A 23,749-nucleotide genomic window follows, 5' to 3' on the forward strand; every position below is an offset into this window, starting at 1 on the left:
CAGAGTGAGCACAGCCCTAGGCAGTCAGCTATATATGTGTTTCATTTCAACCCACCCTGTTCCTAGGCAACAGGTGTAGCTCAGCCTTGCTTGGTGCCTCAGATGGCCCCTTTCACAAGCAGCCAACTGTCAGTGAGTGACCATTCGTTGTCCTGCTCAGCTATTGATCAGCAGCACAGTAGGCCCTGTCCCCCAGTTACTGTCAAGAAGGGATTATTGGGGAAGTGTTTAAGTAATGGTGGTGTGGTGGTCATCAGCTGGAAAGTGAGAGAAGAGGCAGATTCAGGCCTTTTTTTGGAGGGCCTGGAGATCACCCAGCCTTGGGCCAGTGGGTGAGCTGGAGGTCCCAGGGAATAGACTGGGGACGACATCCTGTAGTGCTCCAGAGCCCTCACTAAGGCCCTCCAGTAGCCTTGGCCCAGGCCTTGAGGAGCGGTGAACCTCTCCCCCATCTCTGTCTCTGCAACCTACTAGCAGTGGCCATCTATCGGGGCCTCAGTCTCTGAGAATTGGTCTCCTCACTTGGAGAGCCTGAAGAGACAGGACCTATTGGATTGGATGCCTGGCTCCATTAAGGATGAGAGCTGGGCAGAATGTGGGAAACTTGCCCTGAAGAAGCTGTCAAATGAGATCTGTTTCTGCTTATTCAGGGTGGGACATTTCAAGGTGAAAGTTGTGCCTTGAGAGTTTGCCCTCTCTTGACTCGGCAAGAATTACAGAAAATAGAATTCATCTGGTAGAGATATATTGGAACATTATTACCTGACCATGTCCTAACTTTAAGCTCAAATGATGTGACACCAAGTCTGTAACAACTTACCACAACTCTCTCTGACATTTGCTTTTAAATGTACTTAACTGAAAACGTTCAGTAACTTTGAGTTCTTAGGGCAAGAGCCACCCACATCCTTCTGTGAATCTGTAATAAACCTTTCCCTGTTCCAAACTCTAACATTTAGTTTTGATGGGCCTCATTCTGCATCAAGCACATGGATTTGCAATTTTGGTAACAACCATACTGTCCAAGGGCTGACTTGGCCTCTCTTAAACAACAGCAGAGACTGGCCAAGTGCTCACAGTCATCCATAACATACCCACTGACTAGGCTTGGCTAAACTTTAGCCATGCTTCTCTCCTCTGAACTTCAGCTTTCCCCCACGCTTGAGCAAGTGCTAAGAGTCAGACATTTCTGACTCCTTTAACAGCTCATTCTAAGAATCAGCTCACTACAGAAAGAAACACTTCCTGTCAAACTGCTCCATCATGCTGTCTGTTGAACCATCCCCACCTCTTTTCCCATCACACACACAGACACACACACACACACATAAACTTACACACACACACAGTTGCTGCGCATCCTCATTATCTTCCATATTAACGAAATATCTTTTTCTGTTCCATTTTGAGACACGTTAAGAACTTGTGTTAAAAGCATTCTCCCTATTGCAGTCAGTTCCTTTCATTTGTTCAGTTGTGTCTTACTGTGTACAACCCCATGGACTGCAGCACACCAGGATTCCTTGTCCCTCACCAACTCCCAGAGCTTGCTGAAACTCAAGTCCATGGAATCCCCGATGCCATCCAACCATCTCATCTTCTCTTATCCCCTTCTGCTTGGCCTTCATTCCTTCCTAGCATCAGGATCTTTTCCAGTGAGACAGTTCTTTCCATCACGTGGACAAAGTACTGGAGTTGCAGCTTCAGCATCAGTCCTTCTAATGAATAATGAGGACTGATACCACACGTACATGTAGTGGTGGCTGCATGGGCACAGGAGGGACTAGAAAAGCTACTCCACGTTCAAGTCAGGAGTGGTAGCAGTGAGGAGATGTACCTCTTCCAAGGTAAAGAGCAGTGGCTGCGCTTTGCTGGAGTAGCCGTGAAGAGATACCCCAAGGCTACAGTAACAGAATCCCACGTTAGATGGTAGGTATTGCAAGATGGCATCAGAGGGCAGAAACACTGAAACAATAATCACAGAAAGCTAGACAATCTAATCACACTAGAGACACAGCCTTGTCTAACTCAATGAAACTAAGCCATGCCCTATGGGGCCTCCCAAGTTGGGCACGTCATGGTAGAGTAGTCTGACAGAATGTGGTCCACTGGAGAAGGGAAGGGCAATCCACTTCAGTATTCTTGCCTTGAGATCCGCATGAACAGTATGAAAAGACAATATGATAGGATATTAAAAGAGGAACTCCCCAGGTCAGTAGGTGCCCAATATGCTACTGGAGATCAGTGGAGAAATAATTCCAGAAAGAATGAAGGGATTGAGCCAAAGCAAAAACAATACCCAGTTGTGGATGTGACTGGTGACAGAAGAAACGTCCAATGCTATAAAGAGCAATATAGCATAGGAACCTGGAATGTTAAGTCCATGAATCAAGGCAAATTGGAAGTGGTCAAACAGGAGATGGCAAGAGTGATCGTCAACATTCTAGGAATCAGTGAACTAAAATGGACTGGAATGGGTGAATTTATCTCAGATGACCATTATATCTACTACAACGGGCAGGAATCCCTCAGCAGAAATGGAGTAGCCATGATGGTCAAGACAAGAGTCCAAAATGCAGTAGCTGGATGCAATCTCAAAAACTGTAGAATGATCTCAGTTCGTTTCCAATGCAAATCATTCAGTATGACCGTAATCCAAGTCTATGCCCCAACAAGTAACGATGAAGAAGCTGAAGTTGAATGGTTCTATGAAGACCGACAAGACCTTTTAGAACTAACACCCTTAAAAGATATCTTTTGCATTATAGAGGACTGGAATGCAAAAGTAGGAAGTCAAGAAACACCTGGAGTAACAGGAAAATTTGGCTCTGGAGTATGGAATGAAGCAGGGCAAAGGCTAATAGAGTTTTGCAAAGAGAACACACTGGTCATAGCAAACACCTTTTTCCAACAACACACACAAAACAAAGACTCTACACATAGACATCACCAGGTGGTCAACACAGAAATCAGACTGATTGTATCGTTTGCAGCCAAAGATGGAGAAGCTCTATACAGTCAGCAAAACGAGACTGGGAGCTCACTGTAGCTCAGATCATGAGCTCCTTATTGCCAAATTCAGATTTAAATTGAAGAAAGTAGGGAAAACCACTAGACCATTCAGGTATGACGTAAATCCAATCCCTTATGGTTATACAGTGGAAGTGAGAAATAGATTTACGGGACTAGACCTGACAGATAGAATGCCTGAAATCTATGGATGGAGATTCTTGACATTGTACAGGAGACAGGGATCAAGATCATCCCCATGGAAAAGAAATGCCAAAAAGCAAAAGGGCTGTCTGGGGAGGACTAACAAATAATTGTGAAAAGAAGAAGAGTGAAAAGCACAGGAGAAAAGTAGAGATAAAAGCCTCTGAATGCAGAGTGCCAAAGAATAGCAAGGAGAGATAAGAAAGCCTTCCTCAGTGATCAATACAAAGAAATAGAGGAAAACAAAGGAATGGGAAAGACTAGACATCTCTTCAAAAAATTTGAGATAGCAAGGGTACATTTCATGCAAAGATGGGCTCGATAAAGGACAGAAATATTATGGACCTTACAGAGGAGTAGATATTAAGAAGACGTGGTAAGAATACCCAGAAGAACTGTACAAAAATAAACCTTCATGACCCAGATAATCATGATGGTGTGATCACACATCAGGGCCAGACATCCTGGAATATGAAGTCAAGTGAGCCTTAGAATCACTACCAACAGGCCATGTGGAGGTGATGGAATTCCAGTTGAGCTATCTCAAATCCTGAAAGATGATGCAGTGACAGTGCTGCACACAATATGACAGCTAATTTGGAAAACTCAGCAGTGGCCACAGCACTGGAAAAGGTAGTTTTGACTCCAATCCCCAGAAAGGCAACGCCAAACAATGCTCAAACTACCACACAATTGCACTCATCTCACATGCCAGTAAATTAGTTCTTAAAATTCTGAAAAGCAGGCTTCAGCAATATGTGAATCATGAACTTCCAGATGTTCAAGCTGGTTATAGAAAAGGCAGAGGAATCAGAGATCAAATTGCCAACATCAGCTGGATCATGGGAAAAGCAAGAGAGTTCCATAAAAATGTCTATTTCTGATTTATTGACCTGGACAAAGCCTTTGACTGTGTGGATCACAGTAAAATGTGGAAAATTCTGAAAGACATGGGAATAGCAGACCACCTGACCTGCCTCTTGAGAAACCTCTATGCAGGTCAGGAAGCAACAGTTAGAAGTGGACATGGAGCAACAGACTGGTTCCAAGTAGGAAAAAGAGTACATCAAGGCTGTATACTGTCACTCTGCTTATGTAATTTATATGCAGAGTGCATCATGAGAAACGCGGGGCTGCAGGAAGCACAAACTGGAATCAACATTTCCAGGAGAAATATCAATAATCTCAGATATGCAGATGACACCACTGTTATGGCAGAAAGTGAAGAAGAACTAAAGAGCCTCTTGATGAAAGTGAAAGAAGAGAGTGAAAAAGTTGGCCTAAAGCTCAACATTCAGAAAGCAAAGATCATGGCATCTGGTCCAATCACTTCATGGGAAGTAGATGGGGAAACAGTGGCTGAGTTTATTTTTCTGGGCTCCAAAATCCCTGCAGACGGTGACTGCAGCCATGAAATTAAAGGAAGCTTACTCCTTGGAAGTAGAGTTATGACTAACCTAGACTGCGTATTAAAGAGCAGAGACTCTGTGGGAGAGGGTGGTGTGATTTGGGAAAAAGGCATTGAAATATGTATAATATCATATATGAAATGGATCGCCAGTCCAGGTTCAATGCATGATACAGAATGCTTGGGGCTGGTTCACTGGGATGATCCAGAGGGATGGTACGGAGAGGGAGGTGGGAGGGGGGTACAGGATGGGGAACACATGTACACCTGTGGCAGGTTCAGGTTGATGTATGGCAAAACCAATACCATATGTAAAGTAATTAACCTCCCATTAAAGTAAATAAATTTATATTAAAAATAAAAACAAAAAAGCAGAGACATTACTTTGGTAACAAAGGTCTGTGTAGTCAAGTCTATGGTTTTTGCAGTTGTTTAGCTACGGATTGAGAGTTGGACTATAAAAAAGCTGAGCGACAAAAATTTGTGCTTTTGAATTGTGGTGCTGGAGAAGACTCTTGAGAGTCCCTTGACAGCAAGGAGATCCAACCAGTCCATCCTAAAGGATATCAGTCCTGAGTGTTCATTGGGAAGACTGATGTTGAAACTGAAACTCCAATATTTTGGCCACTTGATGCGAAGAGCTGACTCATTGGTAAAGACTCTGATGCTGGGAAATATTGAGGGCAGGAGGCAAAGGGGATGACAGAGGAAGAGATGGTTAGATGGCATCACAACTCAATGGACATAGGTTGGGTGGACTCCGTGAGTTGGAGATGGACAGGGAGGCCTGGTGTGGTGCAGTACATGGTGTTGCAAAGAATCAGACACGACTGACAAACTGAACTGACTTCCTCTGAGTCTTTCAGTGGAGACCAGTCCTTCTGTCTTCCCATTTGTCTCTGCCTCTCTGAATTTCAGTGCATCAATTATCTATTATTGTCTTGAAGGGGTGATCTTGTGGGGGAGCATCACTGTCGTCTGTACCATAGTCAGCAGGAGGTGGGGGTGGGGGTGTGGGTGGATTTGATTGACCACAAGTCACATTTTTCCTTAGGGTGTGCCAGCACCTATGACCTGGAAGTTCATTGGTACCAGGTCTGAAGCCAGATGTGAAGCAGAGACTTCCTTTTCCTCAGTGGCTTTCACTGTCCTATTGTGGGCAGGGTTGTATCCCAAATTTCTGGAGCAATGCCCTGAATGTCAGGCCAGATCTGACTGTGTTGCCTCAATTATGTATGCTCCCCTCTCCCAGCACTACAACCCTACCACAGAGGGACAAGAGGAGCATGTTCTGATTAGAAAAATAACAAAAGGAGCAAATCTCCAGGCTGGCTGCGTACAGAGATCCAGGCTACCTCCAACATGCCATATGGGCAATCATCATCAGTAGCGTTTCCTGCCCTGCTTAAACATACCTTCTGGTCTGAGACCTCTTGGTTCCTCACAGCTGATCACTTCCCCCAGCTTCTGCTATCCTTGCCCTGTTGAAGAGGGGTGCTATTGGGCAGGTGAGGCCCTCATGGCCTATGGGCACATACTGGGTCATCTGCTGTGGCAGTCTGGCCTCCATTAGAGATCAGGACTTCTCCTGATACGCTGCCTATGTAAGTGCCCCCCATGAGCATGACCCCAGTTCTTTGACCCGCATGCCACCCTGGGCCAGATGCACCTGTGTTTCCCACATCCCAGCTGTCTGCCTGGTCATGGCAGCCCCTGATCCAGGGCAGATCGGCCACACGGAGTAAGCAGGGCATGTGTAAGTGTTGGCAGTTGTTGGGAAAACAGGCATCCACAAATGCGGTCTCCATCTGTCCTCTTCATTGTGGCTTGCTCCCAAGCCCCTGAGCACATGCTCCTGGAGGGGGGAGTCCGGGCTTCCCACAGACCTCCTATTAGTCCACGTAGCCCTGCAACCATCTAAGGGTGTTTCTCTTCCCTGTGTCAAGCCCCAGGACTTGTGTGTCCAATATATGGCTCGAACCAATCACACTCAGGGCATATCTCCAACCGTGTAATTTCCCAAATACCTGACCTCTCCCATGGGCACACATCAGGACTTGAATCATCCTTTTCCCTTCATACCCTGTTCCCTGTGGATCTTTCTTTGAGAGTAAGTTTGGGAATCTTTGTGCATTTTCCTATTAGCTTTTTGAGCTATTTTTTCTACATGTTGATGGATTCTTTTTATATTCTTTCATTCACGTATATTTGATTTACTATGTTGGGTTTCAGCTGTTCAGCAAAGTGATTCAGCTTTACATATACATGTATTTGGGCTTCCCACTTGGCACAGTTGTTAAAGAATCACCCTGCAATGAAGGAGATTTGGGTTCAATCCCTGGGTTGGGAAGATATGCTCAGAGGGACAAGACGAGCCTCTCCAGTATTCTTGCCTGGAGAATGTCATGGACAGAGGAGCCTAGCAGGCTACAGTCCATAGGGTCACAAAGAGTAGGGCACTTCTGAATCTACTGAGCTTGCACAGGCACACATACATATATCTATTCCTTTACAAATTCTTTTTCCATTTATGTTGTTACAGAATTTCTTGCAGAGTTGCCTGTGCATTTGTAGTATGTCTATGATGGTTATCTATTTTATATATAGTGGTATCTATATGTATGTTAATCCCCAATCCCAATTCATCCCCCCACCCCAACTTGCCATTTGGTAACCATCAGCTTGACCTCTATGTAGATGTGTTTTTGATGTTCTTTGTGGGAGGCAGTTTAATCCTTTGAAGTCATCCTACTTTTCTGTTTTTGCTTTTCTGCCTATGCTTTCGGTGTCACATACATAAAATCACTTCTCAGACCAATGTTTATGACTTCTCCAGGATGTTTTCTTCTAGTTGATTTATAGTTTCAGGTCTTGCATTTAAAACTTTAATCAATTCTGAGTTTAGTTTTTTATGTGGTATAAGGTAAGGGTATTATTTTAATCCTTGCATTCAGATTTCTAGTTGCCCAAAGCAGTTTATTGAAGAGATGGTGAGGGGAAACTTAATCATTATCATCTCAAGGCAGTAATGAATGACAACCCTGTAGGAAAGGCACTGGAATGAGGGACTTGGCTAGGAGCATGTAAAGTTTGGGGACTCCCACTTGATTCCCGCTGATACGTGGTTGTGATACTGGCCAGATACGTTCTGAACCTAGGCTCATAGACTTGCTCTTGACCTCTGCCAATCAAGAGAAGCCTCTGGGCCATCAGTATTGTGCACGCATCATGAGTTCATGGGCACTGCTTTTGCTTTTGTATTTGGTGTCATGCAAGTGGGTGGCCTTAATACAAAGACATAGAGTTCCTCTTGACTACTGATAAAATAAGCTTCTCATTTAAGTTCCTTTGACTTCTGATCCACTCTCTATTTTATGGGTTTTACTATATTTTCTAACAGATTCTTGGACATACTTGGCAGAAGAGAGTGATTCTCTACCTTACAGTCTTAGATAATCCAACTTCTGATAATATTTTATATCACCACACTGTTGATTTCTAATCCATTTACCTCTCTGCCATGCATTTCTGATAAGATACATACTCAAAAATCTATCCTACAAACTGCATGTAAAGAACTGCAAGTGATTAGAGAACGTGAAAATATTAATACACAAGAGAATGATTAAGAATATTTCCTTGAGAGGTGACCATTAGGCTGGCCTCAGATGGTTGCTAGTTTCTGAGTCGCAGATGATAGGATGGACACAGGCATACAGGAAAGTAGAAGGCCTTAGGGAAATCATTGTATCAATCAATAGAGGTTGTTATGGACACAGCTAGAGGGGTCAGTTGGAATCTATTCATAGCGAACCTGTATAAGTGATAGTATAAAGCGTTTCTACTTCTCTTTGTGAGTGCTAATGAGCAAACCCCCCACCCCCATACAACACAGAATTTGCAATAGGACTTGTCATGTTTGAATCACAATATACTGTCCTTTTCTATGAGAGCTACAGGCGTCTGATACTGATTTATTGTTGTTGATCTAAATGGATATACCCTTTCTCAACTCATGACTTAGTGTTTATGTTTTTCTCTTTTAACCCTAAGAGTTTTTGGATGCGTTTTAAACTCTATGCATCCTCAATTCTTTCTGCAAGGTGGCAGTATATCCACAGATATTAAAATATATAACAGCGCTACTTTAGGGAAACAAGGCCGTCTAAACTCCACTTTTTGTCCACCTCAGGACTTTCCTGATAGCTCAGTTGGGGAAGATTCTGCCTGCAAATCTGTAGACATCAGTTCAATTGCTGGGTAAGGAAGCTCTGCTGGAGAAGGGATAAGCTACCCACTCTAGCATTCTTTGGCTTCCCTGGTGGCTCAGCTGGTGAAGAATCCACCTTCAATGTGGGATGCCTGGGCTTCATCCCTGGGATGGGAGGATCCTCTGGAGTTAGGAAAGGCTATCCACTCCAGTATTCTGGCCTGTAGAATTCCAAGGACTGCATAGTCCATGGGGTCACCAACCTTCGGACAGGACTAAGGAACTTTCACTTTCAGCTCTTCAGGCCTAGAAATCTTTTACCTTTCCCTAACAGCAAGTATTTCAGTCAGTCCTAAAACAGAGCATTAAATGTGATAGTGTTAAATGGTGATAATATATACAGATCTGCAATCACAGCACCCACCTATCAGGGCACTCTGTCCATATCATCCTTGAAGCTACTTACCTGACTACTTTTCACTGGCAGTGTTGATAGTTCTCCCACTTCCTTTGAAAAGACAACAAACCCAGGGTCTCCTTCACTCTTAATGATTTTAAATCACATTCAGTGTCTGACTTTGAAACATCATCTGTGTCTCTCAGGAGTTAAAGTGCCAGAAAGTATTAACTAGGGAGCTTCAGTCCAGATAATAGATACCGTAGCATTGACTTAAAATCTGAACTCAACTCTTTTGATGCTGATAGTGAAACTCTGTTTTAATTGTTTCTAAAATGCTTTCTGATAACACACGGGATTCCTCTGGTAGAGACTCTGCCTTATATATCTCCATATTTGATTGACTACTCATTGAAACTATTCAAACACTTCAAAACTAAAGTTAACACCAAATTAAATATTTAACACTTTTCTTTTTAAACCACTAAAACTTGTAGAACATGCACTAACAAAAGAGCTTATTGGGAAAGAATGTTTTACGACTGTAGTTATTTATAAATACTAGAGAATGGTGATAAATATAAGACCAGCTTTTACACAGACTTATATTAATACTTTTATCAAAAGTCTCTGTCATGCCTGCTCTGGCTGTCCAGTGGTTAGGACTCCATGCTTTCACTAGAATGGGAACCGGTTCAATCCCTGGTCAGGGAACTAAGATCCCACAAACTGCATGGTGTCCCACACCCAAAAACATTATCTGTGTGTCATGATCCTGTTAGTCATCTGCACCAGGATTGGGCCCCCTTCACTGCCCTGCCCTTGGGAACACACTGCTCCCACAAATATCTTAGGATAACAGTGGCCTAATTGATATTTGGTCTAATCCCTCCAACCTTATTTTAATCTTTGGGAGTGCTAATTGTGGGTTTTAGTTGTATCCGCATTTTGTGCCTCCTGAGCACCTTTAGCTGACAGCATAGGTCAGTGATGCAACAAAGCCCGTTATGATGTAGGTGGCCAGGAGGTGATTTCTGCCTGCCTCACTCAGGGGAAGTATGACATTCACCATCCCCATGTGAAGCCCTCTTTCCATCTGGGTTCTGGCAATCTAGACCCTAATGTCACTCCATACCCCAATCAATGGCAGTAACACCGCACCACTACTCCTTGCTGCTGAGATCAATTATAAAGCAGGGCTATTCACCTTCAGTGCAGATCCAGACCCAGTCGAGACCTCTATTCTCTTGCTAACTGGGGACCTGAGGGTCTGTTCCCTCAGCTCTTGGGACCCCACATCCCTCCCCTCTCAGGTGCCAAACTCTTTGCTTCCTTCCCTCCCTTCCCATCAGAAAATTCACACACACACAAATATCATCTTTTCACCATTTGATGTGTATTTTAATTGCAGCCATCAGTTTACTATGTTAGTGTGAGAGTCAGTCTTTTCCTGGTTGGCCATTTCTAAGAAAGCAGACCTCTGGAGATGCAATTCTAAACTGTCTGACCTTTTCTATTCAGTTACTGGCTGCCCAGCTTGTACTTCTCCACGGCCTGTCATTCTGGGGTGGCTGAGCTTACCTTCTCTTTTGATTCTGCCTCCTTCTTTGACTCTGCCTCATATTTTGGTAGCCTTTTTGGCTGTGATTCAGATTCTTACGTGCACAAGAACAGAAAAAAACAGTTTGGTTTTCTAGTTTTCTTCACCTTCTTCGACTGCATGGCATATGATCGGATTTTCTTGCTCAAGGCTACTTTTAGAGGTCTTCTGACCTTCATGGTCATATTCCATGCCTTAAAAGACAAGAGAAGGGTATTAGTTTTGAGGAAAGTGTATTACATCTGAGTTGGAAGGGAAATTTCATGAAAAGGGATGTGGGCTGAAGAGGGCTTTTGTGCCAGGCAAGGGCAGTGTAGAGTTCTTGAGAAGCAAAGTCAATGAAGAACGAGGGGAGCATAGATGGAATCATCTTACCTTCACATTGCCTCTGTATCTCTGTTGACAAAGGGTCTTCTTTCATCCTTTCACCCTTGAAGCACACCACATTGGAACTCTTCTTGGCTGCCGTGGCTTCCTGGTTACCTTATGATGATAGCATGAAATGGCCTAACCCAGAATCTCTGCCTCTGACCTCCCTATATATACCTTCTCAGGACAATGAGGGGGCCACACACTTCAATCTCATTGGTCAGCTAGGCACTCCCCTAGCCAATGCTGGCTTTGGGTCTTACACATCACAATGTACCACTGTGCCCATCAACATGGGTTAGTGTGTGCTGAGGAGGCCATGATACAACTTTCTCACCCCTGACACCTCTGTGTGTCTGATTCTGGGGAGTGGTGATTCAGGGGCATGGTGTTTCTTCTCATGACCCTCAGACTTTCCTTCAGTGCCCTTTATTCTTTGACTTATATGTCCCCCTTCAACACCCGTGCCTCCTCCATGCCTGTATGAACCTCTAGCAAAAATCTTTCACTCCTAATCTGTTCCTCAGAGTCGTCTAGTCATTTCATTTTCAACCACCTTCTTCCTAGTAGCAGTTCTTGAGGGGCTTAAGGAACTTAAGAGCAAGCACTTAACATGGAAAAAGATAAATAAGAACAGGTTGGATGTTTTTGCTACTCCAATGAGCTTTAGAGACCCCAAGACTTGGTGAATCCTCAGTCTGTTGCCCCAAAGTCTATACACCATCTCCATAAAATTACACATCGGAGCCAAGAAAATCATAAATGTCTCCTCCACTAATATTGTTGGGGACACTTCAACTCTCATATTGAGTAGGGAAACTCAAATTGCCCCATCTAACAGGAATACATTCCCGATTAAAAAAAAAAAAAAAAAAGTAAGGTACCCAAAGGCAAGAGTCAGATGACAATACACCACTGTCCCTTACTGAATCACTTCCCAGTGGTCCCTCATTGACAGTTATCATCAGGTAGGGCCCAAATGGAGCTGAAAAATAGTTGAGCAAGAGAAGTACCAGTGGGTATCTCACAGATAGTTGGTTGCTTATTGGCAAGACCCAGTGATTCACTGTCCAATTGCTGGGCAAGACCTGTAGCTTAGTAACAGGATGTGGAGAATATGGCAAAGCAATGGCTACCTGCTAATGGCTGTGCTCATGCTGCTCTGTTCCATAAGGATATTTGGGTCCAGTGTGCTTTAATCCTTTTGACTGACTGCTTTCCTACCTCAGATTTTTATTTCACATGCTTGTTTAACTTTTGTACATCATTCTTTTCATTGTATTCCCAGGCATGCCAGTCAGCAGTGCTTATCTATACGGCCCTCCAACAGCTACCACATGATTGCAAGTGCCACATATATTATAGCTAATATTTCAAGGCCAAAAAGAATGTCAAAGCCAGCCCACGTGTAGAACTACTTTGACAAACTTTAACGTTACAGTGATTCATATTCTATTCACAATGTAACAGAGCAGCATGAGCACAGCTCTATGCAGTTAACCATTGATGTGCTTCATTTCAACCCACCCTGTTCCTAGGCAACAGGTGTAACTCAGCCTTGCTTAGTGCCTCACATGGCCCCATTCACAAGCAGCCAACTGTCAATGAGTGACCATTCGTTGTCCTGCTCAGCTATTGATCAGCACCACAGTGGGCCCTGCCCCCAGTTACTGTCAAGAAGATAGTATTGGGAAGTGATTAAGGAAGGATGGTGTGGTGGTCATCATCTAGAAAGTGAGAGAGGAGGCAGATACAGGCAGTCTTTTGGAGGGCCTGGAGATCACCCAGCCTTGGGCAAGGTGGTGAGCTGAAGGTCCCTGGGAATAGACTGGGGATGACATCCTGTAGAGCCCCAGAGCTCTCACTAAGGCCCACCAGTAGCCTTGGCCCAGGCCTTGAGGAGCGGTGAACCTCTCCCCCATCCGTGTCTCTGCAGTCTACCAACAGTGGCATCTCCTGGGCCTGAGTCTCTGAGAACTGGTCTCCTCACTTAGACAGCCTGAGGAGACAGGACGTTTTGTATTGTGTGCCTGGCTCCATCAAGGATGAGAGCTGGGCAGAATGTGGGAACCTGGCCCTGATGGAGATGCCAAATGAGATCTGTTTCTGCTTATCCGGAATGGGACATTTCAAGGTGAAAGTTGTGCCTTGAGACTTTGACCTCTCTTGACAGGGCAAGAATGACAGAAAATAACATTCATCTGGTAGAGATATATAGGCACATTATTACCTGATCAAGACCTAACTTTTAGTACAAAGGATGTGACACCAAGAAATCTGTAACAACTTACCACAACTCTCTCTGACATTTGCTTTTAAATGTACTTAACTGAAAACGTTCAGTAACTTTGAGTTCTTAGGGCAAGAGCCACCGACATCCTTGTGGGAATCTGTAATAAACCTTTCCCTGTTCCACATTCTAACATTTAGTTTTGATGGGCCTCATTCTACCTCAAGCACATGGATTTGCAATTTTGATAACAACCATACTGTCGAAGGCCTGACTTGGCCTATCTTAAACAACAGCAGAGACTGGCCAAATGCTCAGAGTCATCCATAACATACCCACTGACTAGGCTGGCTAAACTTTAATCATGCTTCTCCCCTCTGAACTTCAGCTTTCCCCCAGGCTTGAGCAAGCCCTAAGAGTCAGACATTTCTGACTCCTTTAGCAGCTCATTCTAACAATCAGCTCACTACAGAAAGAAACTCTTCTTGTCAAACTGCTCCATCATGCTGTCTGTTGATCCATCCCCACCTCTTTCCTCATCTCACACACACACACACACACACACATGCACACATACACAAACTTACACAAACTTACACACACACACGTGGTTGCTGCACGCCCTCCTTATCTTCCATGTTAACGAAATATCTTTTTCTCTTCCATTTTGAGACACGTTAAGAACTTGTGTTCAAAGCATTCTCCCTATTGCAATCAGTTCATTTCATTTATTCAGTTGTGTCCGACTGTGTGCAACCCCATGGACTGCAGCACACCAGGATTCCTTGTCCATCACCAACTCCCAGAGCTTGCTGAAACTCAAGTCCATTGAATCCCCGATGCCATCCATCCATATCATCCACTCTCATCCCCTTCTCCTTGGCCTTCATTCCTTCCTAGCATCAGGATTTTTTCCAGTGAGACAGTTCTTTGCATCAGGTAGACAAAGCACTGGAGTTGCAGTTTCAGTGTCAGTCTTTCTGGTGAATATCAGGACTGATACCACACGTCCATGGAGTGTTGGCTGAATGGGCACAGGAAGGACTAGAGGATTTACTTCAAGTTCAAGGTTAGCAGTGGTGGCAGTGAGAAGATATACCTCGTCCAAAGTAAGGAGCAGTGGCTGCGCTTTGCTGGAGCAGCCGTGAAGAGATACCACGTCCAAGGTAAGAGAAACCCATGTAAGATGGTACGTGTTGCAAAACGGCATCAGAGGACAGACACACAGAAACCATAATCACAGAAATCTAGTCAATCGAATCACATTAGAACCACAGCCATTTCTAACTCAATGAAACTAAGCCAGGCCCTGTGGGGCCTCCCAAGTTGGGCGGGTCATGGAGGAGCAGTCTGACAGAATGTGGTCCACTGGAGAATTTAAGGACCATCCATTTCAGTATTCTTGCCTTGAGATCCACACGAACAATATGAAAAGGCAAAACGATAGGATATTGAAAGAGGAACTCCCCAGGTCAGGAAGTGCCCAATATGCTACTGGAGATTGGTGGAGAAATAACTCCAGAAAGAATGAATGAATTGAGCCAAACCAAAAACAATACCCAGTTGTGGATGTGACTGGTGACAGAAGAAAGATCCAATGCTATAAAGAGCAATATAGCTTAGGAACCTGGAATGTTACGTCCATGAATCAAGACGAAAGGGAAGTGGTCAAACAGAAGATGGCAAGAGTGAACGTCAACATTTGAGGAATCAGTGAACTAAAATGGACTGGAATGGGTGAATTTAACTCAGATGACCATTCTATCTACTACGGCGGGTACGAATCCCTCAGAAGAAATTGAGTAGCCATCATGATCAATAAAAGAGTCCAAAATGCAGTAGCTGGATGCAATCTCAAAAACTGTTGAATGACCTCTGTTCGTTTCAAAGGGAAACCATTCAATATCACAGTAATCCAGGTCTATGCCCCAAAAAGTAACGATGAAGAAGCTGAAGTTGATCGGTTCTATGACGACCGACAAGACCTTTTAGAACCAAAACCCAAAAAACATGTCCTTTACGTTATAGTGGACTGGAAAGCAAAAGTAGGATGTCAAGAAACACCTGGAGTAACAGGAAAATTTGGCTCTGGAGTATGGAATGAAGTAGGGCAAAGACCAATAGAGTTTTGCAAAGAAAACACACTGGTCATACAAACAACCTCTTCCAATAACACAAGAAAAGACTCTACACATGGACATCACCATATGGTCAACACTGAAATCAGATTGATTATATCATTTGCAGCCAAAGATGGAGAAGCTAAATACAGTCAGCAAAACAAGACTGGGAGCTGACTGTGGCTCAGATCATGAGCTCCTTATTGCCAAATTCAGATTTAAATAGAAGACAGTAGGGGAAACCACTAGATCATTCAGGTATGACGTAAATGTAATCACTTATGATTGTACACTGAAAGTGAGAAATAGATATTAGGGACTAGACCTGACAGATAGAGTGCCTGATGAACTATGGACAGAGGTTCGTGACATTGTACAGGAAACAGATCCTCATGCAAAAGAAATGCCAAAAAGCAAAAGGGCTGTCTGGGGAGGCCTTACAAATAGTTGTGAAAAGAAGAGAAGCTATAAGCAAAGGAGGAAAAGAAAGATATAAGCATCTGAATGCAGAGTTCCAAAGAATAGCAAGAAGGGAAAAGAAAGCCTTCTTCAGTGATCAATGCAAAGAAATAGAGGAAAACAATGGAATGGCAAAGACTAGACATCACTTCAAGAAAATTCGAGATACCAAGGGAACATTTCATGCAAAGATGGGCTCGATAAAGGACAGAAATGGTATGGACCTAACAGAAGAAGAAGATTTAAGAAGAGGTGGTAAGAATACCCAGAAGAACTGTACAAGAAAAACCTTCATGACCCAGATAATCATGATGATGTGATCACACATTTAGGGCCCGACATCCAGGAATGTGAAGTCAAGTGGGCCTTAGAAAGCATCACTTCCAACAAGGCTAGTGGAGGTGATGGAATTCCAGTTGAGCTATTTCAAATCCTGAAAGATGATGCAATGAAAGTGGTGCACTCAATATGCCAGCTAAATTTAAAACTCAGCAGTCAGCACTGGATTGGAAAAGGTCAGTTTTCACTCCAATCCCCAAGAAAGGCAACGCCAAAGAATGCTCAAACTACCGCACAATTGCACTCATCTCACATGTCAGTAAAGTAATTCTTAACATTCTCCAAAGCAGGCTTCAGCAATATGTGAATCGTGAACTTACAGATGTTCAAGCTGGTTATAGAAAGGCAAAGGAATCAGAGATCAAATTGCCAACATCTGCTGGATCATGGAAAAAGCAAGAGAGTTTCACAAAAATATCTATTTCTACTTTATTGACTATGCCAAAGCCTTTGACTGTGAGGATCACAGTAAATTATGGAAAATTCTGAAGAGATGGGAAAACCAGACCATCTGATGTGCCTCTTTAGAAACTTCTATGCAGGTCAGGAAGCAACAGTTAGAACTGGACATGGAACAACAGACTGGTTCCAAATAGGAAAAAGAGTACATCAAGGCTGTATATTGTCACTCTGCTTATGTAATTTATATGCAGAGTGCATCATGAGAAACGGTGTGCTGGAGGAAGCACAAGCTGGTTTCAAGATTGCCGGGAGAAATATCAGTAAGTTCAGATATGCAGATGACACCTCCATTATGGCAGAGAGTGAAGAAGAACTAAAGAGCCTCTTGATGAAAGTGAAAGAAGAGAGTGAAAAAGTTGGCTTAAAGCTCAACATTCAGAAAGCGAAGATCATGGCATCTTGTCCCATCACTTCATGGGAAGTAGATGGGGAAACAGTGGAAACAGTGGCTGAGTTTATTTTTCTGGGCTCCAAAATCACTGCAAATGGTGACTGCAGCCATCAAATTAAAGGGAGCTTATTCCTTGGAGGTAGAATTTTGACAAACCTCGACAACATATTAAAAAGTAGACTCTGTGGGAAAGGGTGGGGTGATTTGGGAGAATGGCATTGAAACACGTATAATATCATATATGAAATGAATCGCCAGTCCAGGATCGATTCATGATACACGATGCATGTGGCTGGTGGACTGGGATGACCCAGAGGGATGGTACAGGGAGGGAGGTGGGAGGGGGGTACAGGATGGGGAACACATGTACACCTGTGGCAGGTTCATGTTGATGTATGTCAAAACCAATACCATATGTAAAGTAATTAACCTCCCATTAAAATAAATTTATATTAAAAATAAAAAAATAGCAGAGACATTACTTTGGAAACAAAGATCTGTCTAGTCAAGGCTATGGTTTTTCCAGGGGTCAGGTATGGATTGAGATTTGGACTATAAAAAAGCTGAGCACCAAAGAATTGATGCTTTTGAACTGTGGTGTTGGAGAAGACTCTTGAGAGTCCCTTGGACTGCAAGGAGATCCAACCAGTCCATCCTAAAGGATATCAATTCTGAGTGTTCATTGTGAAGACTGATGTTGAAACTGAAACTCCAATATTTTGGCCACCTGATGCGAAGAGCTGACTCATTGGTAAAGACCCTTTAGTGGATAAAATTGAGAGCAAGAGAAGGGGACGACTGAGGAAGAGATGGTGAGATGGCATCACCAACTCAATGGACATGGGTTTGGGTGGACTCCGGGAGTTGGTGATGGACAGGGAGGCCTGGTGTGCTGCGCTTCATGGTGTCGCAAAGAATCAGACATGACTGACAAACTGAACTGACTTCCTCTCAGTCTTTCAGTGGAGACCAGTCCTTCTGTCCTCCCATTTGTCTCTGCCTCTCTGAATTTAAGTGCATCAATTATCTATTATGGTTTTGAAGGGGTGATATTGTGGGGGAGCATCATTGTACAGTCTGTACCATAGTCAGCAGGGGCTGGGGGTGGGGGTGGGGCTGGATTTGATGGACCACAAGTCACATCTTTCCTTAGGGTGTGCCAGCACCTATGGCTGGGAAGTTCATTGGTACCAGGTCTGAAGCCAAATGTGAGGCAGAGACTTCCTTTTCCTCAGTGGCTTTCACTGTCCTATTGTGGGCAGGGTGGTATCCCAAATTTCTGGAGCAATGCCCTGAATGTCAGGCCAGATCTGGCTGTGTTGCCTCAATTATGTGTGCTCCCATCTCCCAACACTACAACCCTACCACAGAGGGACAAGAGGAGCATGTTCTGGTTAGAAAAATAACAAAAGGAGCAAATCTGCAGGCTGGCTGCTTACAGAGATCCAGGCTACCTCCAATGTGCCATCTGTGCCATCACCATCAGTAGCATCTCCTGCCCTGCTTAAACACACCTTCTGGTCTGAAACCTCTTGGTCTCTCACAGTTGAACACTTCTCCCAGCTTCTGTTATCCTTGCCCTGTTGAAGAGGGGTGCTAATGGGCAGGTGAGGCCCTCATGGACTCTGGGCACATACTGGGTCATCTGCTGTGGCAGTCTGGCCTCCATTAGAGATCAGGACTTCTCCTGATACGCTGCCTATGTAAGTGCCCTCCATGAGCATGACCCCGGCTCTGCCAACCACATGCCGCCCTGGGCCAGATGCACCTATGTTTCCAATATCCCAGCTGTCTGCAGGGTCATGGCAGCCCCTGCTCCAGTGAGGATCGTCCACACAGAGTAAGCAGGGCGTGTGTAAGTATGGGCAGTTTTTGGGAAAACAGACATCTACAAATGTGGTCTCCATCTGTCCTCATTGTGGCTTGGGAGCAAGCCCCTGAGCACATGCTCCTGGAGGGGGGAGTCCAGGCTTCCCACAGACCTCCTGTTTGTCCACATAGCCCTCCAACCATCTAAGGGTATTTCTCTTCCCTGTGTCAGACCCCAGGACTCGTGTGTCCAATATATGGCTTGAACCACTCACACCCGGGGCATATCTCCAACCGTGTAATCTCCCTTATATTCTGAGTCCTCTCCCATGGGCACACCTCAGGACTTGAATCAACCTTTGCCCTTCATACCCTGTTCCCTGTGGTTCTTCCTGTGAGGGTAAGTTTGGGAAGCTTTCTGCATTTTCCAATTAGTTTTTTGAGCTATTTGTTCTACATGTTTAGGGATTCTTTTTATATTTTTTCATTCGAGTATATTTGATTTACCATGTTGTGTTTCAGCTGTCCAGCAAAGTGATTCAGCTTTACATATACAAGTATTTGGATTTCCCCATTGGCTCAGTTGTTAAAGAATCACCCTGCAATGATGGAGATTTGGGTTCAAACCCTGGGTTGGGAAGATATGCTCAGAGGGACATGACAACCCTCTCCAGTATTTTTGTCTCGAGAATCTCTTGGACAGAGAAGCCTAGCAGGCTACAGTGCATAGGGTCACAAAGAGTATGGCACATCTGAATCAACTGAGATTGCACAGGCACACATACATATAGCTATTCCTTTACAAATTCTTTTTCCATTTCTGTTGTTACAGAATTTCTAGCAGAGTTGCCTGTGGTTTTGTAGTAGGTCCTTGTTGGTTATCTATTTTATACATAGTGGTGTCTATATATATGTTAATCCCCAACTCCCAATTCATCCCCCCCACCCCAACTTGCCATTTGGTAACCATCAGCTTGGCTTCTATGTAGATGTGTTTTTGATGTTCTTTGGGGGAGGCAGTTTAATCGTTTGAAGTCGTCCTACTTTTCTATTTTTGCTTTGGTAGCCTACGCTTTCGGTGTCACATACATAAAGCCACTTCTAAGACCAATGATTACAACTTCTCCAGGATGTTTTCTTCTAGTTGATTTATAGTTTCAGATCTTGCATTTAAATCATTAATCAATTCTGAGTTTAGTTTTTTATGTGGTATAGGTTAGGTTCCTATTTCAATCTTTTGCATTTAGATTTCCAGTTGCCCACAGCAGTTAATTGAAGAGATGGTGAGGTGAAACTTAATCATGATCATCTCAAGGCAGTAATGAGTGACAAGCCTTTCGGAAAGACACTGGAGTGAGGGACTTGGCCAGGAGCATGTAAAGTTTGGGGACTCCCACTTGATTCCCGCTGATACGTAAATGTGATCCTGGGCAGATGCATTCTGACCCTAGGCACATAGACTTGCTCTTGACCTCTGCCCATCAAGAGAAGCCTCTGGGCCAGCAGTATTGTGCACTCATCATGAGTCCGTGGGCACTGCTTTGGCTTTTGCATTTGTTGTCATTCCAATGGGTAGTCTTAATACAAAGACATAGAGTTCCTCTTGACTACTGATAAAATTAGCTTCTCATTTAAGTTCCTTTGACTTTTGATCCACTCTCTAGTTTATGTGTTTTACTATATTTTCAAACAGATGCTTGGACATACTTGGCAGAAGAGAGAGATTCTCTCCCTTACAGTCTTAGATAATCCAACTTCTGATAATATTTTATATCCCCACACTGCTGATTTCTAATCCATTTACCTCTCTGGCATGCATTTCTGATAAGATACATACTCAAAAATCTATCCTACAAAATGCATGTAATGAACTGCAAGTGATTAGAGAACGTGAAAATATTAATACACAAGAGAATAATTAAGAACATTTCCTTGGGTGGTGACCATTAGGCTGGCATCAGATGGTTGCTAGTTTCTGAGTCACAGAAGAAAGGATGGACACAGGCATAGAGGATGTAGAAGGTCTTAGGGAAATCATTGTATCAGTCAATAGAGGATGTTATGGACACAGCTAGAGGGATCAGTTGAAATCTATTCATAGCGAACCTGTATAAGTGAAAGTATAATGAGTATCTACTACTCTTTGTGAGTGCTAAAGAGCAAACCCCACACCCCTATACAACACAGCGTTTGCAATAGGACTTGTCATGTTTGAATCACAATATACTGTCCTTTTCCAGGAGAGCTACAGGCGTCTGATATTGATTTATTGTTGTTGATCTAAATGGATATACCCTTTCTCAACTCATGACTTAGTGTTTATGTTTTTCTCTTTTAACCCTAAGAGTTTTTGGATGTTTTTTAAACTCTATGAATCTTGAATTCTTTCTGCAAGTTGGCACTATATCCACGGATATTAAAATATATAATAGCGCTACTTTAGGGAAACAAGGCCCTCTAACCTCCACTTTTTGTCCACCTCAGGATTTTCCTGATAGCTCTTTTGGGGAAGATTCTGCCTGCAAAGCTGTAGACATCAGTTCAATTCCTGGGTAGGGAAGCTCTTCTGGAGAAGGGATAAGCTACCCACTCTAGCATTCTTTGGCGTCCCTGGTGGCTCAGCTGGTGAAGAATCCACTTTCAATGTGGGATACCTGGGCTTCATCCCTGGGATGGGAACATCCCCTAGAGTAAGGAAAGGCTACCCACTCCAGTATTCTGGCCTGGAGAATTCCAAGGACTGCATAGTCCATGGGGTCACCAACCTTCGGACACGACTGATCAACTTTCACTTTCAGCTCTTCAGGCCTAGAAATCTTTTACCTTTCCCTAACAGCAAGTATTTCAGTCAGTCCTAAAACAGGGCATTAAAATGTGATAGTGTTAAATGGTGATAATATATACAGATCTGGAATCACAGCACCCACCTATCAGGGCACTCTGTCCATATCATCCTTGAAGCTACTTACCTGACTAATTTTCACAGGCAGGGTTGATAGTTCTCACACTTCCTTTGAAAAGACAACAAACCCAGGGTCTCCTTCACTCTTAATGATTTTAAATCACATTCAGTGACTGACTTTGAATCATCAACTGTGTCTCTCAGGAGTTAAAGTGCCAGAAATATTTAACTAGGGAGCTGCAGTCCAGATAAAAGATACCGTAGCATTGACTTAAAATCTGAACTCAACTCTTTTGATGTAGATGGTGAAACTCTGTTTTAATTGTTTCTAAAATGCTTTTTGAAAACACACGTGATTCCTCTGGTAGAGACTCTGCCTTATATATCTCCATATTTGATTGAGTACTCCTTGAACCTATTCAAACACTTCAAAACTAAAGTTAACACCAAATTAAATATTTGAAACTCTTCTTTTTAAAGCACGAAAACTTGTAGAACTTGGACTCACAAAAGAGTTTATTGGGGAATAATGTTTTACGACTGTAGTTATTTAGAAATACTAAAGGATGGTTATAAATATAAGACCAGCTTTTACCCAGTCTTATATTAATACTTTTATCAAAAGTCTCTGTCCTGACTTCTCTGGCTGTCCAGTGGTTAGGACTCCATGTTTTCACTAGAAGAGGAACCGGGTTAATCCCTGGTCAGGGAACTAAGATCCCACAAACTGCATGGTGCCCCCCAGCCAACAAAAATTATCTGTGTGTCGTGATCCTGTTAGTCATCTGCACCAGGATTGGGCCACCTCCACTTCCCTGCCCTTGGGAACACACTGCTCCCACAAATTTCTTAGGATAACAGTGGCCTAATTGATATTTGATCTGATCCCTCCAAACATTATTTTAATCTTTGGGAGTGCTAATTGTGGGTTTTATTTGTATCCGCATTTTGTGCCTCCTGAGCACCTTTAGCTGACAGCATAGGTCAGTGATGCAATAAAGCCCATTATGACGTAAGTGGCCAGGAGGTGATTTCTGCCTGCCTCACTCAGGGGAAGTATGACATTCACCATCCCCATGTGAAGCCCTCTTCCCATCTGGGTTCTGGCAATCTAGACCCTAATGTCACTCCACACGCCAAACAATGGCAGTAACACCACACCACTACTCCTTGCCACTGAGATCAATTGTTAAGCAGGGTTATTCACCTTCAGTGCAGACTCCTGACCCAGTTATAACATTTAATCTCTGGCTAACTGGGGACCTGAGGGTCTGTTCCCTCAGCTCTTGGGACCCCATATCCCTCCCCACTCAGGTGCCCACCTCTTTGCTTCCTTCCATCGCTTCGCATCAAAAAATTCACACACACACAATATAATCTTTTCACAATTTGATGTATATTTTAATAGCATCCATTATTTTACTATGTTAGTGTGGAGGTCAGTCTTTTCCTGGTTGGCCATTTCTAAGAAAGCAGACCTCTGGAGACACAATTCTAAAGAGTCTGACCTTTTCTATTCAGTTACTGGCTGCCCAGCTTGCACTTCTCCTGGGTCTTTCATTCTGCGGTGGCTGAGCTTACTTTCTCTTTTGATTCTGCTTCCTTCTCTGATTCAGCCTCATATTTTGGTACACTTTTAGGTTTTGATTCAGTTTCTTATATGCACAGGAACAGAAAAAACAGTTTGGTTTTCTTGTTTTCTTCACCTTCTTCGATTGAGTGTCATATAATCAGAGTTTCATTCTCAAGTTTCCTTTTAGTGTTTTTCTGACCCTCATGGTCATATTCTGTGCCTTGAAAGACAAGAGAAGGGTGTTAGTTTTGAGGAAAATATATCACA

The 23,749-nt window shown here is 43.5% G+C and overlaps 1 long non-coding RNA gene across 1 annotated transcript in view; it reads right to left on the reverse strand.

Annotated features, from left to right (window-relative positions):
* LOC133242736 (uncharacterized) overlaps positions 1 to 23,749 on the reverse strand; it is a 59,744-nt gene that overhangs the window by 32,499 nt on the left and 3,496 nt on the right. Inside the window, exon 2 of the long non-coding RNA XR_009734886.1 lies at positions 11,204 to 23,702. This is a non-coding gene — a long non-coding RNA (uncharacterized LOC133242736). The remainder of the gene's footprint in view (positions 1 to 11,203; positions 23,703 to 23,749) is intronic.

The sequence above is a fragment of the Bos javanicus genome, chromosome X, assembly GCF_032452875.1.
Source record: "Bos javanicus breed banteng chromosome X, ARS-OSU_banteng_1.0, whole genome shotgun sequence".
NCBI lineage: Eukaryota > Metazoa > Chordata > Mammalia > Artiodactyla > Bovidae > Bos > Bos javanicus.